Below are 16,101 nucleotides of genomic sequence, written 5' to 3'. Positions count from 1 at the left end.
GTCATTATACAATTTATTACATTTACTGGTATTAATCGACACCAGCTTTTAAAATTTATAACGCGCTTTTTTTGTGCAATATCGGTCTCAAGGCCGCAATGGCAGCAATGCCTTCGAATATAGAAGTGTATTTAAATTTGTAGTTTGCCTCTTTATAACATTACCCTTTTCACTTATGAGAGGTATAAATAAAGGTTGCATACAATTTGCAAATAATATGGTTTCCATAACATCTCGCTTATTTTTTGTCTAATTTGTTTTAATACATAATTTCAATTAATGATCTCCTTTTAAAAACGGGACATGTCACAAAAAAACAAATTTCACATGCGCGCTAAAAAATATTTTTTCTTTTTAAAAATTTACTTTATTGTACACATTCAAATTAACTTGAATATTGATCGTTTAGAAAATGTTTGAAAAAAGATTTTCCATATACAAAGATATGTATTATATTTACTGCTAAAATATAAATACATATGGTACATTGCATATATTTTTTTATATAATTAAATTTCTCAAGAATTCTCGAGAAATTTATTTATATATGAATATCAATTTCTCATTTCGCAAAATGTTCTTTTAAAATTTAAAAATAAATATTTTAAGTGTGCTAATTGTATTTTTCTACATGTATACATATTATATTTATAATTTTAATGTATTAAATTCTAACCGCAGTTATTTCTTCCTCATGCGGAATGACGTAAATGAAAAACATGGAGAAATGAGAAAAATTACCATTACTAAGGTTGATCAAGCTTTTTGAAATTAAACCATAAATATACTAGATATATTTATTTTCGATAAAAAATGTCCAATAATAAAAAATAAGTTTTTAATTGTTTTGAAATCGTATGAATTAGTTAATATGACGGTATCGTAAGCAATATTTTTTTGATAGGAATATCGTTTAATATAAAATGAAGAATTTTAAGCTTAAGTATATTTCTTTATGAAATTCCAACTGATATTTTAGCAGTGCAGATAGTTCGTTATTTAGGGTAATAAATTAGCTTCTACATATTACAGATAAAAAATATGGTGGGTACTCTTATTTAGCTTACTTTCACAATTATCACCAGTATATATTTTATATGCGTCTATAATCTAGTTGTTCTTAGAATGTATCACTGGTTATGCATGGTACAGCCTCTCACACCAGCATATTATTGAAGTTTGTGATGATAATACGTGTTTTAAAAATACCCATCAGAGAGAAACATCTGTTTTCAAAAACGTAGATGTGTAGCAGAACCCATAATTGTTCAATTAATTCCTCTTCTCTGCACGTATAATTCCTTAGAAAAATATATTTATTTTAGAATAGAATAAAATTTAGTGCTTAGAATACTTAGAACTAAATTTATGTCTCTAATCCGTTCATTCTTTTCTGATAAGAGTTTATTTGTAAGAAGAATACTAACAAATAAATTGATTAGTAAATACAAGCAATCAATACAATCAATATAAAAAAACAATACTTATTTATATTATATATGTGAAAATAAGACACAAAGCACATAAACATAACAGTTAAAACCGTATCATATTTACCGAAATATATATTTTTTCTTTCTACACTGGTTTTAAAATATTGTCCGGATATATCGAGATTCCGGTATGTTATATACCAGTATTGGAAGCCGTAATGTGTGATAACTATAAGGAGAGATATAAATTAAAATATAATTCAATAGAAAAACTTATTATATATTTATTTACAATGCAGCTAAACTTTAATTGTAATTTAAAAACTGTTTTGAGAACATATTCAATTTAAAAAAAAATTACAAACTGATATTTTAATTGAAGGAGCAGTTACTTGCTTATGTGAAATTAATTGATGTTTGGCTTATAAGCTATTATTTCTATTAAATACCGATTCTTAAAAAATAGTTAGCAGTCGCCCGTAAAATTGGGATATTTTACTGATAAACATCGCTTTTTTTACAGAAAATATCGAGCTCTATTTGGTCACGGATGACTTTGACCATTTATATTTTTCTTAAATTTATCTCTCAGGATCTGTGAACTCATGTGAAGTGCCATCTTCAAATTTAAATGAAATCCTCGTGTACTCATCGTCATAAAAAGTTGTCTGATTACTAGACCAAATACAATGAATCTTCAGAAATGCTTATACAAATCTAAAAAATGAAGTATAAGAGAGATTACCAAAATTGTATTATTAATCATCATAAATATTATCTATCTTTTTATATAAAATATGATTTTTTCGCTATTATAAAGTAACATAGTATTTAACGTTTGAACCACACTGTACAATTGTAATAAATAGTGATGTGTCATATAAGATGGCTGCTCGCAACATAGAGATAACATCGTCGGCCAAAATTAATTCGAATAATTTTAATTTCACACGATTAGCCTCCATAAAATAACATTTTTTATTACTCATTGTACATCGGACGGTTTTTAAAAGCTCATTTGCATATTTTCCCCGATCGGGTACTAAAAATAGAACCGCTTTAAATATGGGAGGGGGACTAATATAATATGCCATAATTTTTTTAGGCAATTAATTAATTAATTGAGTCACGCAGCGGCACGCCTCTGAAGTAATTGTTAACACTCGAGCCACTTTGTAAATCTCTAAACACAAACTGATGATCTTTCGGAGAGTGTAAGTGTGTGTACAGATGGTTTTGTGATTATTCTACGCGTAGGAAGAGAAAAAAATGATGAATGCACTCGTATAGCAGCTGTCGGTTGGGCTATCAAATTACCGGTCATATCGATGGCAGATGCATCGGTAGCTACGAGCTATGTAGCAGCAGTTCACGGCGAATGTTATCCAATCTAATTGTGCGATTCGTAAATTAAATAGGAGAGTTACGAAATTTTGGAAAACCAACCTCGGGCTGTTTTGAGATGGTGTAATTGCGGCGCTTTTTACACGCCTACGCACCCCCTTCAACGTTCGATTTGACTGATGTCCGATTGGTTATGATTTAATGCTGTGTTCAAGTGTTGCCGCAACAAAGCTGGAATATTGATGTTGGCAATAGAATACAAATTAGCATATCTTCTACTCAATGTAGCAAATCCAAAATTATCTGGAATAATGTTACTATGTTTAATGCCAATGTTAATTGGAAGATAATTGGATAGTTGAAAAACGATAAAAATAACTGGCAGTAGCAATAAATTGTTCACTACCATATACCTTTGACATATAGCCATTAAATTTGTGCAATAATGATATTTACGTGTTGTGTTGTCGCTGCGTTGCAGTAGTCGTCTGTAAGTCGAGTTAAACTCTTGGAGGTACGAGGTAACTGTGCTTGTCTGGACCAGATTGGACGGTCGAAATGAAATCGCACGCTTTCGTCGGTCTTCTTGATCGATATAGTGCTAGTTTGACTTAATTCTTATATACTCCAAATTAAAAGTAAAGTGGTAGTCAAATGGAAATTCGGAAAGCATTTTTTAATGAAACAAAAGTTTTTTTTATGCAAACTTTATTTAATTGATTCATTATATAATCTCTATTATTACTAATGGCTGTCTTCCATTATTCGGCCAGCTTATTAATGGCATCAGAATAAAAATTGAAAAATGTGTCTAGTTTTTACCCCCGTTGTTTTTTATTTAAATAATTCTTACCATTTAATATAAATTCTGACCGTCTTATATTAATTCCGATCGTTTATATTCTGGCCTTTTAATATAAATTTTGACTCGAAAAATATGAATCAATCATTATATGTTTTATGAAGTCAACTTTCGGGTGGTAAAAGTGAATTCATGCTTGATCAGTGTCGTTTCCTTGTAACATTAATTACAGACCCATTGTTCATCTCCGGTTACTAGAACACTAGATAATGCAAAAGCTTTGTTTTATGTCTCGTATTCAAAGAAACACATGTTGTAACTCGATAAGTCGTCATAGATGTCTCACCACCTTTGATTACCCGATACCCATCTTCGTTGCGTCCCTTATATTTCGACGAGGATCGGTTTAAATGATATTGTATTAATGTTTAATTGTGCCCAGTCGTTTCTTCATCAGCTGTTGATAAATTCCTAAATCTGAACTTAACAAATCATCTTTGCCGGTTTCGAACATCAATAGCACTTTTCCGGATATATTGTGAATGTTTCTGGCTTAATGAAATTCAAAAAGGAAATAGTGTTCAATATGCACTCTTTCTTCTGACACATTAAAAATTCACAATAGTTCCATTTAGTCCAAACGAAACTGAAAATGTTGTAGATTAAGGTAATAACTTAGATTAGCTACTTTATATTATAAAAAATGAATTACACCCAAAATTTATGTAAACTTATTAACAAATACAGAACCTGTTATTTTTTTTAAAAACGAACCTAAATATAATATGTCTATATAATATTTGTACACAGACTATGAAAATATTTCAACTCGTTTTATTTGTAACTACAACGGTTTCAAATCAAAATATTAACCGTCTAATTAAAATTTTGAATATTAATTCTAATATAGAAAAGCGAGTTAAAAGGTTTATATGACCGTTTTTCGAATTATGCAAATTTAGTGAAAAAAAAACATCGAGAAAAAGGAGAGCTCCAATGTATAATCCTCGATTCCATGTCCAATGCAGATGATTTGGGGTAGAACTAAATTTTTTTATTTTGTCTAATACACATCTTATTAGATTTTTTGCTCCATTGTAACTGGCAAAAACGTTCTGGAATGTTGTAATTTTTATGTTGAGGTAGTGAAAAAGTTATTTGAAAAACTGCAATAATGCTGTAATTGAGTTGAAAGCTAGGCTTTTGTAGTAGTTAAATTATAAAATTTGTTTAAAGAAAATTCTCAAGCCCGGACAGATCCGTCAGATGACCGACGGGCAGATCCGTACGTGTGTGCTTGGCTAATATATTTAAATTAAAAAATGGCATGTCATTGAATAGTTTCATGCTGCCTACGCTGAAACAATTAGGAAGTACCTCCTAAAAATAATACCAGTTAAACTGCTAGTATACGTAGCTCTGATTGCGGCAGAGCTACTGCGTTCGCCAGTTTCTTAAACTGTCTGATAGTAATATATGGGTTAGGGAAACTATATTTATTTTAACATGGCTATTGTAAATTAAGTTGGTTTTCACTTGATTTATAAAAAAACGCGTTCTACATAGTCGATGATCTTGCATTTTCGAATTACTTTATTTTTTAATTAGTGGCGCATTTTGTGGTACATATTTCTTTCATAATAATTCAGTAACAAAAGCAATTTTAATACAATATGATTTCGAGGCACGCTTTTATAATTAACTGTAAAATTTTAACGATTCACAGTTTTACGCCTCAATTTCAATGTAGAATTTTTATTTTGTATTTCAATTTACAAATTAAGGTTAAATTGTATGCACTTAACCAGCTATTGAAAATGGCACACGATATTAGATAGTTGATAAGAAACTAGTCACGCTTTGATCTACTATTGAACGTTTGATTGTGATTTATTTAATGTATAGCTATGTATATATATATAGATATACATACATATATCGAACTTATACATTTTGAAACTTTCAACGAAAACCTTAACTAAAGAAAGTTTATCGTCAGTCGACGACTTTGAAAAAAATAACTCAGTATATGCGGCGGCGCAAAATCAAACTAAACTTCCATAATGGTACTACAACTTCTTCGTCTGTGGATGGTACTTGTTGCAAAACCCGTATTGCAGAACTCTTCTATGTGTGTTTGACGGTTGTGCGCCGGTGTGGGATGCTATAACAATTTACCGTTAGCTAGTCGATGGTGTTTATGAAAGGCCACGGGCGTGTGGTTTTATTAATAAAATAATGAAAATATATCTAATTACCATATTCGTTTATGGTAGAACTGCATACTTACAACAGGTTGCCGATGTCCGTTTTAGAAGTCTCTTGTTCTTGCTGTATCGCATTAAGGATTTTTGTTAGCACCTGTAGCAGGTGATGCTGGGGTTGTTGTCGTGTGCGAGCTGCTTTATATTTCGTTTTTCTTTCACTCACACAAACAAACAAGACGTTTGGGTGTGTTGGTTGCATCACCTGTGTGTAGTACGGTTCAGTGATAGGTAAGAAAGGTAAGCGACTCGCGCGGCCTTGCAATGCTAACCGGTAGAATAATGACGTTTACTGACTGAATTCATTCTATTTAAATTTATATATATGTTTTTATATTGATTCCAATATGTTAAAAGATAAAATTTTAAATGGCATATAAATTTACTTGAATGTCAGTGATTATGAAGTAGCTTTGGTAACAAAAAATAATTTCAAATTACATAACTTTATAAATTATTTATATTTGGTTTATAATATCAAGACGTGCTGTATCGTTAGTTGTCGTGATGCTGCGTTATAATAGTCTTTAAGTCGTATCGAAGATAGAGTTGAACTCTTGGACCGGATCAGAGACGTCAAGTGGGGGCATTTGCCCCCCCCCCTCCTTGAATTTTGTCAGAAAATTGCATGTCATTTAATTAAATTATAATATTACAGAAACGACTGACTGGCCAACTTCCTCCCCCCCTCTAGAAAAATCTGAAATGACGTCCCAGATAATATATCAAAAATTTCGAATCTATTAATTTTCAGTTAAATTTTATCGAAATAAATTTTCACCTGTCAATATATTTTTATCTTGTAAAATTATATGATTTCAAATTTTCATACATACATACACTTACATAGTTATCATTGTTTATTTACATGCAATGTTCTAGTGAATATTTATTATAGTATATTTTCATTAGTGTAGTATAAATACATTTTCACCAGTAGATATATATATTTCTAATGCAAATGTGCAGCTAGCAAGCGAGACATATGTGCAGATTTTCTCAGTGCTAACAGGAAGGGTGTTCTCTGGGAGTCCACTGTATATTTTTTATATATATTCTTTATTAACATTATTCAAGGAGCTCTATCAATGGTCTCAGAAATTACAGTATCATTAGCATAACGAATGTTATTCATTGTCTTAACGCCGATTTGATTTCCTTTTTATCCCTGGAGTTTTGGAGTATAGGTTGAAAATGTAGGATAAAGAACATATCTCTATCTGATACTTTCTTATTTATTTTCCTTCAATGCTCATTAAAGTAATATATTATTCATAATTCCAATCAATAGAGTCTTACAACTCTGTCATCTAATCTGATCGAACTTTAGGCAACTATAAGATAAGTGTGTTTTGCGCTATCAAAATCTATTAGGCGAAGTGGTAATCCAAGTGATTTACGGCGTCAGTGTTCTCTTTAAGGAATAGATCAGCGTCCATACTCTTCCCTGATCTTTTGACTGATCTGATAAATATTATTTAATCGTTTAAGCAGACCCTTTTCTTCAGAATTGAATAAATTCATTTTGTTACACTTACACGGATTTTACTTATAACTACAACAAATTAATACATTAATTTATGACGCCTTTAATATTTGCAAAGCATAAGTTAATCTACTATCATCAAACAATATGGATATTTTTTATGCTATTAAAAATGTAAATAGAAAGTGTTTAAGCTGCTTTACATTTAAAATAGTAAATAAATATTTTAAAATTCAAGACCTTAAGAAATACATATTTCTGCCACGTTCTCAGTTAGTGTTATTTGAAATAAAAATAAAATTACATTCGTCATTTAGTCAGCTGACGGGTTTACTCAATGCACGATGGAGACACCGATGCAAGAAATAAGGAAGAGATTCGCGAGAAAACGAAACAAGGCAACGTCCCAGATTATTCTCTCACCTGACGATCTCCTTCTTGTTTCTCGGTATCGTTGCAGGTTTACCTTTCTCCTCAGCTAATAACAGCCATGCGAAACAGCATCAGTAAATGTAATACCTGCCCTTACTACCGAACTATGGCATCGACGACCGCAAACATTTAACGGCCGTATATATCGAAGTTTTATGAAGTGCTCCCACCACGGTAAGGTCAACCCTTTTAAACGAATCGACCTTAGATCACATTCAGAGATGTTATTTTTTTTATTCCCACAGACATTTCATGCCCATAATATTTAACGATGAAAAGAATGCATAAAATATCACGTTGCAATACACGATGTGCCCTTTGTGAGGGTGACGAGCTGACAAGGAGGTCTAGGGCTAGCGATTCATATTCAAATATGTCTTGTCTCTCGGTTATTTGTTTAAGCTTCATCCAGAGACCATCAGATAAATTCGAAACCATCTCCGAACATTCCAGGGGTGAGATGACGGAATGATGCACAAAAGGCGCTGATTGTATGTGGATGACCTATTATATCGGTTTGGAGATCTATGAGTTGCTTCTTTTTTTAGTTCTTCTCTGTAAAAAAATATTTGTATTTTTAATAAAAATACTTTTTCCGTTGAGTACGTGTGTAAATTGTCATTCAAAGTATTGCGATATTTTAATATCTTACGGTTCATAAAAAATAGTTAATTATGATATAATTAATTCATTAGATTCAGATTATTGGAATATATTATTTCAAATCTGAATAAAATATGTATTGATTGAAATTATAAAAAAATCGTTGTAGGAGTAAGCTACTCAATTTATTGTATTAAATAATTGTGACGTCCATTTTTTATGGTTTCTTTGCATATGCAAAAATGTATATCAAATCAGCTTTTATATGATCTAATATGTATTTTATAAAAAAAAAATATTTAAATTCTTTAAATATGTAAAATGAATATTTGCTTTGAAGCCGTGAATTCAAAATTAATAAAATAATATAATATACATACATACATATTTAATTTACAATGTTTTTCTTAATCAAAATATTAAACATGCCTGATATTGAATCTTGACGTCACGTCTTATTATCATTGATGAAATGTAATGATCTATTTATTATAATTAGTGTGCAAAAAAATTACAGTAGATGCATATTTACAATTGTAACGAATACAAATTTGCGCGTTTTATCATTTCAACTTAATATAAAAAAAAGCTCTCCAGCAAAGGCCGTAAAATTTGTTAGATTTCATTATAAATATATAAGTGAAAAAAAGTTTTTTTATATATATTAGTTTCAAATTTATTATAAATCATTATTGACATTTTTTTGAAAACTCTGGCGAATCATGCAGCGAGCATTCAGCCAATTCTTGAACTTGTTTATTCGACTAACGAAATACGTTCACGCCTTTAGAAAGTAACATTTGCTTGATGGACATCTTTTAAAGGTCGAATTGCGCAACGGGTTAAATGTGGTTAAACTGTGCTTTTTGTCGTCAATGGTGTATTGTTTCCGCGCCCGTTACGTTATAAAAGAAATATGTTTTCTCTGCATCGGAAGGTAATTACAACGTGTTTACTTGTTCCCTTTCTTCCCCTTTGGACATAACGAGGGCTGTTGTGGTGGTTCGCTCAGTTACCGTCTTTTGTTACGTTCATCCTTATTATTACCGTGGTTACGATGAGTTTTAAGAAAAAAACCCACAACTGTTTATTGGTTTAACCACTGCAAATATAAAAAATAATTGGCTAATAAAATAGTTATGATCATTTAATAAAAAGTTGTCCTAATCATGTTTTTTTACAATCAATCATATAATTTAATGCAACAAAATAGCTATAGCATGTTTTTCAAGTCTCAAGTAAATTATTTTAACGGTTTATTTTAAGGAACAGAAGGTGTCGAAAAATCGTATGCATTATCTCTTTATCATCATCGTTTAGATTATCTAAAAAAGTATAACATAACATGCAACATTTCCAAACAAGAAGAAGAACAAATAGCGTTAATTTGCGTCTTTATCGGATCGATTGCGACAATGGGCCAATAAACTGTTTTGTATACTTTACGGCTTCTTATCCCACCCAGTTGTTCACAAACATCGTTATCTCCCCAGTAATCTGACTATTATATACTGTTTTTTTACGTATAATGGCTCCTCGGACATTAGGTCTAATCGGCGTAGCTAAACGCCCGTGAATTACTATTAGTGGCGCTCTAATAGATGGCCATCGCATTAATATTCGATTTCCAAGTATTAAGAGCATTCCATATGTGTCCATCACTGTACTGTATTTATATAATACATAATGACATTCCACGGTGCATTCACGGGGATAAAGTACCGTCTCCATAGAATACCGATTCGTCTCTATTCAACTCGTCCGTTTGGGCATAAAAATTTATAGAGTCGGAAAAAATTGTTCGATTTTGACAATCAGGACGTATTCTTTTGACCTGACACTTTCACATCCCATCAGTGGTCTTTATAATGTTTGTACGAATGAATACGTTTCATTCAATGATGTTGATTATAATCCTTTTGAGCCATTCTATACAGTTTAGTTTGGATCTTATAGCAATATTAATTCAATACAGTTCTTTGTTTATGTAACACTTCAATTGCTTTATTGAAACACCGTTGTTAAAATGTATGATTGAAAATTATAATACTGATTAAAGCCAATCTTCAAGATCAGGTAGTTAAGAAATCTTACGATTACGAACTTTCTTACTTTTTGTTCTATAAACTAAAGCAGTTATCCACTTTTCCTAACACATGAGAGCTAATCACTTCCATAATGGCGCTTCGGACATACCATTTTGTATGTGAAATTGTCTTCGACAATAGCCTACAGTTCTATTATTCAAAGTGGCTGCGATTTCACTTTTTCGTCCGGCCCCATTAATTGCTCCGACAAAAAGTGATTATGATAAATTATGAAATTTCATACAGTTTCTTCTAAAAACATAAAAACTCTAACAGTGTGTGTTAAATCTTTAACAATGGCCCTCCGAAAGATAGGCAGCTGCTGAGCATTGGCCAATTTATTGTTATCTACAAGGTGCGCGAACAACACCAGATGTTGCCAAATTCTTTTCTGGCAAACCCCCCGAGGCTGGAGCCTATCAGATTGATAGAAAGCACTCTTTTGACCGCAGGCACCGCGGGCCATCTGTCCTTCGCGTTAAATCTATATAATTTCATCATTGTCTCCATTATACCTTCGAGAAGGATAAGAAGGTCATCCGAGGCCGCGGAGACTTGTCTCAACTTGTCTCGAGACTTGCTCGAACGAGACGGCGGCCAAAGGCCTAAGCTGGTCTTCATAAATGTGTGTGCATATACAATGCCGTGCCTGACTGGAATACATAATCAACAAAGAATAAAATTCGTCTATATATACAATAATAAAGCCGAAAAACTAACGTTTATTTCGATGCTATCTCACCAAGTTAGTCACCGCGTGAGTAATGAGCTCTTCAGCCAGCAACAAAGCTGCTCGAACTTCTCAGAAATTATCGGAATTAAGTGGCTTCTAAATACACACATGTATTTTTTTTAAACTTTTGTGGACATCAGTTCAACGCTAATGGGTCAGTTAGATCTTTAACATTGATATAAAAAGTCAATGTTTTATGATTTTTGGTATTATCTTCATATTACGACATACCTGTGTCGATTTGTTTACGTCTTGATTTTTTATTCCAAATAACCCTCAACGCTCAAGGATATCATCTCGAATAAAAAAGTACGTTATATTTTTTGTTGTTATATCCGTTTGCGGCTCTATAATATAATACACTTTAGGATTTCGAAGCATTTCCGTTTTATAGAAATAGTAGATGCTATTATTTTCAAAAAACCTTGAAACGCTCTCTAAATTTATTTACAGGCGTTATTCATGCACTATATAGAGTAGACACACGTACTTGTATAAATAAGATAACATTGACATAATCGACTTTCTTCATTCTATTACGTGTAGATAGCCTCAATTGCTAAATAATGTCCTGAAAAAATGTTAAAAACCAATTAACTTCAACCGACACGTATGTAGGTACATATTTTTGAAAATATATTACATAATGATATATCTCAATTGAACGATTAAAAAGCAATCACGAAATTGAGATCAATCATCGTTATCGTTAATTGTTATTATGTTTTTATGTATATAATTATAATAATTATAAATGTAAAACTTCATGAATTTTTCGCATAACGCTTATTATCATGTATTAAAATGCATATGTTACAGTGAAGTTGTATTTGAACTGGCGTTTCAGTGACATCATATCCGAATACATTTTCACTGGTAAGTATATATTTATAATCTAACTCAGGGCCGCCGAGAGCAAACCCGGGCCCTGGGAAAACAACATGACAAAAATGGCATTTTATATATTTTTTAACATTGAATAAATAATAATAGGTACGAGTTAACCCTTTGTGAAATTTTGCCTCTTTTTTTTTGCGCTCTCCTATTGACCAAAATTCGGTTTGAAAATGCTTTGATCAGTCCTATTGTGTTATAATTCCATAGTAATATCGGTAAGGATGGCTATCATATTTTTAAAACATAGTGTAATATCGAAATGCAGATAAGCTGTAGAGCAATATGTGAGATGCGATGTCTGTACTTAATCTTCCCCTTATTTTCTCCTGAGTGATGAGTTGGCTTAGTTTGTATTTTGGACTTTTTTTAGCGACGGAGGGTGCCGGGTGGCAATTAGACACATATCAAGCCGCTCCAGTAGTATTTTATTGGCGATTTATGAAGAAGCTACATATTTGTTTATAATAATAACGGAGCGCAGGTCCGCAATCGTGCGAGCGCGGCGTTTGGAAGTATAGGGAATCCGTCACGCCAGTGTTACTAGATTGCCGCCAAGTTTTGGTCATAATGAAATATAAATATGTCTCTATAGTTCTAAAATTATAATTAGTTTTAGTACTTTCATTAGGTTAGGTTTGGGTTTGAACATAAAATAGACGTTTCGCAACTGTCAAATTGAGTTTCAGACTCATGCTGCTCTAAAATGTAATTTAATCAGTTAAATTATATTTTCGCAAGCAGAAATATACTGGTGAAAATGTATTCGGAATTAACTAATGAAAATATAACTTTACCAAAAAATACACATTCACTGTAACATTTATAAATAAATAATGATGAGTATGTAAATATATATATTACTACATATAGAAAAGTTGAAATCATATGCTTTTACTATCGCCTGCCAGATAATTTTTATTATCACTGGTAAAAATATATTCCGATATGATTTTACTGAAATGACTTATTTTAAAAAAGATTTTCGGGATAGATTCGTGACTGTTTTTTCTAGATTTTCATTTAGGAATAAGCACATGAAACTGAGTGTATTATTTATTTAATATCCTGCATTAAATCTAGTTGTAAATTACTGATAATACTTATATATAATATAATAATAATAATAATCTATAAAAACATTAAATTTATATAATTCAGCTGGTGCTGTTGTTGACTTTTCGTTATTTCATTGCTTCTTTCTTATGTATTTGATCTGAATTTTCAGATCGAATTACTAAATTTACTGCTACTAATTTACATTCGTTGAATATTTTCTCTTATGTCTAATATGTTTAGTTGTTTAAAAAGCAAAATTGATAGTGAGAAACAGCTAGTTATGATTTAATGTATTTATGCAGATGTACAATTTATTGTACACATATCATTATTTTATTTCTTATTGTTATACTTTTATATTTATTTATACGAATATTTGAATAATTTTAGCAATAGATTTATATATTAATATATTCCTCCCCTTCTGCTACTACACGCAATGGTTCTGTATTAAGAGCCCAGAAAAGTAAGTCGGTCACAATAGCAATAGCAAAAAAAGCTGGTTAAGCGGTCACAGTAAACACGATCGCCTTACAGTCCTGCACTCCTAATACAGAACCATTCTGTATGGCAGCGGCAGATTTTATTAAAATAACTTCAAAAGGATGTTGACTATTTTCTGAAAACTATTATCTACAATAATTTGCAAATAAATTTTAACACAAACAGAGCCGCGTCAAAAAAGTACAATCTACCTAGTGAAAGTACTACCCAGAAATTGGGTGCTTTTGAAGACAGTGTTCCGCTCCTTTTATTTATTGTATTACATGTATAAAAAAGGGCTATAGGAACTTATATCTGAAATACATCAATATATAGGCACATCTCAAACAACTGTAGTTGAGTTCAGATTCATTATTTGAAATCGGTTTTCATTTTTTTTTATAAATATATTCTTGCTAGAGTTTTTTCCAGGGTCGGGCACCCCAAGAAGAACGAGTCCCTGGAGTTTGTTCTCTTTCTCGGCATGCCTGTAGGTGCTAGCGAAATTATATGTTGCGAAAATACCATATTATGTTCGAACGAATTAACCAAACCCAACTAATGAAAGTTCTTTAGAACTTTCATTAGTTGGGTTTACGCTTCGACGCTTCGACGCGACTTTTGCGATTCGTATCTAAGCATAATTTTCAGGAATTAAGAGACAAATAACTTTTTTATAAATTAAAATAATAAATTAGTTGTCAGCTTCACGGCCTGACTAATGCGAGATCCGCTACGGAATGCGTTGTCCTACGCCGCCATCACGTCAGTGTTATCAGAGTGCCGTCTAGTTTTTGCCATAATGAATAAATAGGCCCCCACAATATATTATTTTATTTATCATAAAATCAATTTACCCTAAAATTTGGCCACAATTTCAATTTTCGTTATTTTTAAAATCATAAATTCATGTATAATAGGGGGGGGGGGGGGTTATGGCTAAATTAGCGCACCGGCACTATTTAATTTAACACTACACCACTGAACACATTCCTATGTCCAGTAGTGATATCGAGCTTCCGCACACAGTGCATTAACAAGATAAACAAAGCTTCGCGATAACGCCAGACGCTCTGTAGGATTTATTGGCTACTCAAAGTTTTCTTCTTCTTTGTTCCTCTTATTAAGCATAAGCCGCCTTTTTCACTGCATGAAATGCCAATGATTTGTTTCGTAACTCCGTTACGCGATCGTCACAACACGTTGACGTATTATTCAACGTTTTGTCACCGCTGTGACCTTGTTCGAGTTCATGCAACTGACTAGAAAGCAGATTTTCCCCCTCGTGTGTTTTTCTTTCTTCTTCGATTTGTGCGCCTGCGACGATATCTTCTACTGGATGTGCTATTATCGCTTTGCATGGAACCGGTTCGCAGACCAACACTCGAGTATCGTAATCACTGGTCTAAAAGTGTCTATTCCGCTTCCATTTGCTAAAGGAAGTTAACTTGTGTGTATAATGTGACCAAGAACATTCGTTTCCACAATTTATGCTTCAATAGAAACATTCTTTGAATTGGTACAGTAAATTATATAAACTTATTAAAAATTATAATTATAATTTAATGTTGAACAAATTATAATGATACCCTGATTTTTTTTAAATTCAAGAACAATTTTGTGTAATCATAAGTATATATAAACAAGTTTATTCTCGTAGTACTGTGCTACCTAGATTCAATTAAAATATCTGTTTGATATCGTGAAATACGATAACTTATTAGCTGACCAGGTCTGGCGTAAGGTGAAAAGCGGCTGCATCTCTGTCTTCTAAAGGTCGTTTCGATCGTTGCTTGGCATAACTCCGCAATGTGCAGGTTCAGCTAAACTCTCGTTTACTTCAAATCGGAAGGGAAGTACTAGTGGTACTAGAACAGGGGTGTTCGAGGGTTCAACCCCCCTAGTAAAATATACAAAAATATAATTAAAAATGCGAATAAAAAATTTGTATTTTTTTGTTCATTTGGAGAAAATATATTTAATTTAAATAAGTAATATTTTATTTTTTTGCTGTTTTACTTAACTGTCGTTAATATTTTAGAAATTATTAACGTTTTCATACAATCGCCCGTTTATTAAAATTAAATGTTAAATGTTAGCAATTCAAGGATTAATAATGCGTATTTTTTTCAGGCTGTGCAATTAAAATATTATACATATATATTTTTTTAATAAGAAGCACGTTTAAATGTCGCATATTTATCATGTTGTTTTAAAATAATGTATGTATATGTATGAATTCCAGGCATTATCTTTAATGTTTATTAGTGATTCTAAGAAGCATTCATCTTCAATCTAAGCGAGGTTGGTCAATACTACTTTTAGAGTATGTTGATTGATTCCTATTATCCAGTATCTTATGTAAACAAAAACAAATTTTACCCTTTTAGATTCTAGCGATAATCTTACTGCTTTCTCTGCTATTGTTCATGAGAACATCTCCTATATGCAAATAGTAATTTTAATCAAATATATGGCTTT

At 31.7% G+C, this 16,101-nt stretch overlaps 1 protein-coding gene across 2 annotated transcripts in view; it reads left to right on the top strand.

The window, feature by feature from the left end:
• Traf4 (TNF receptor associated factor 4) overlaps window positions 1–16,101 on the top strand; it is an 82,102-nt gene that overhangs the window by 33,102 nt on the left and 32,899 nt on the right. The window lies entirely within an intron of this gene.

This window comes from Plectrocnemia conspersa, unplaced genomic scaffold (assembly GCF_051122295.1).
Source record: "Plectrocnemia conspersa isolate PC_06_02 unplaced genomic scaffold, ASM5112229v1 ptg000003l, whole genome shotgun sequence".
In the NCBI taxonomy this organism is placed as follows: domain Eukaryota; kingdom Metazoa; phylum Arthropoda; class Insecta; order Trichoptera; family Polycentropodidae; genus Plectrocnemia; species Plectrocnemia conspersa.
This window is presented reverse-complemented; position numbering and strand designations above follow the sequence as displayed.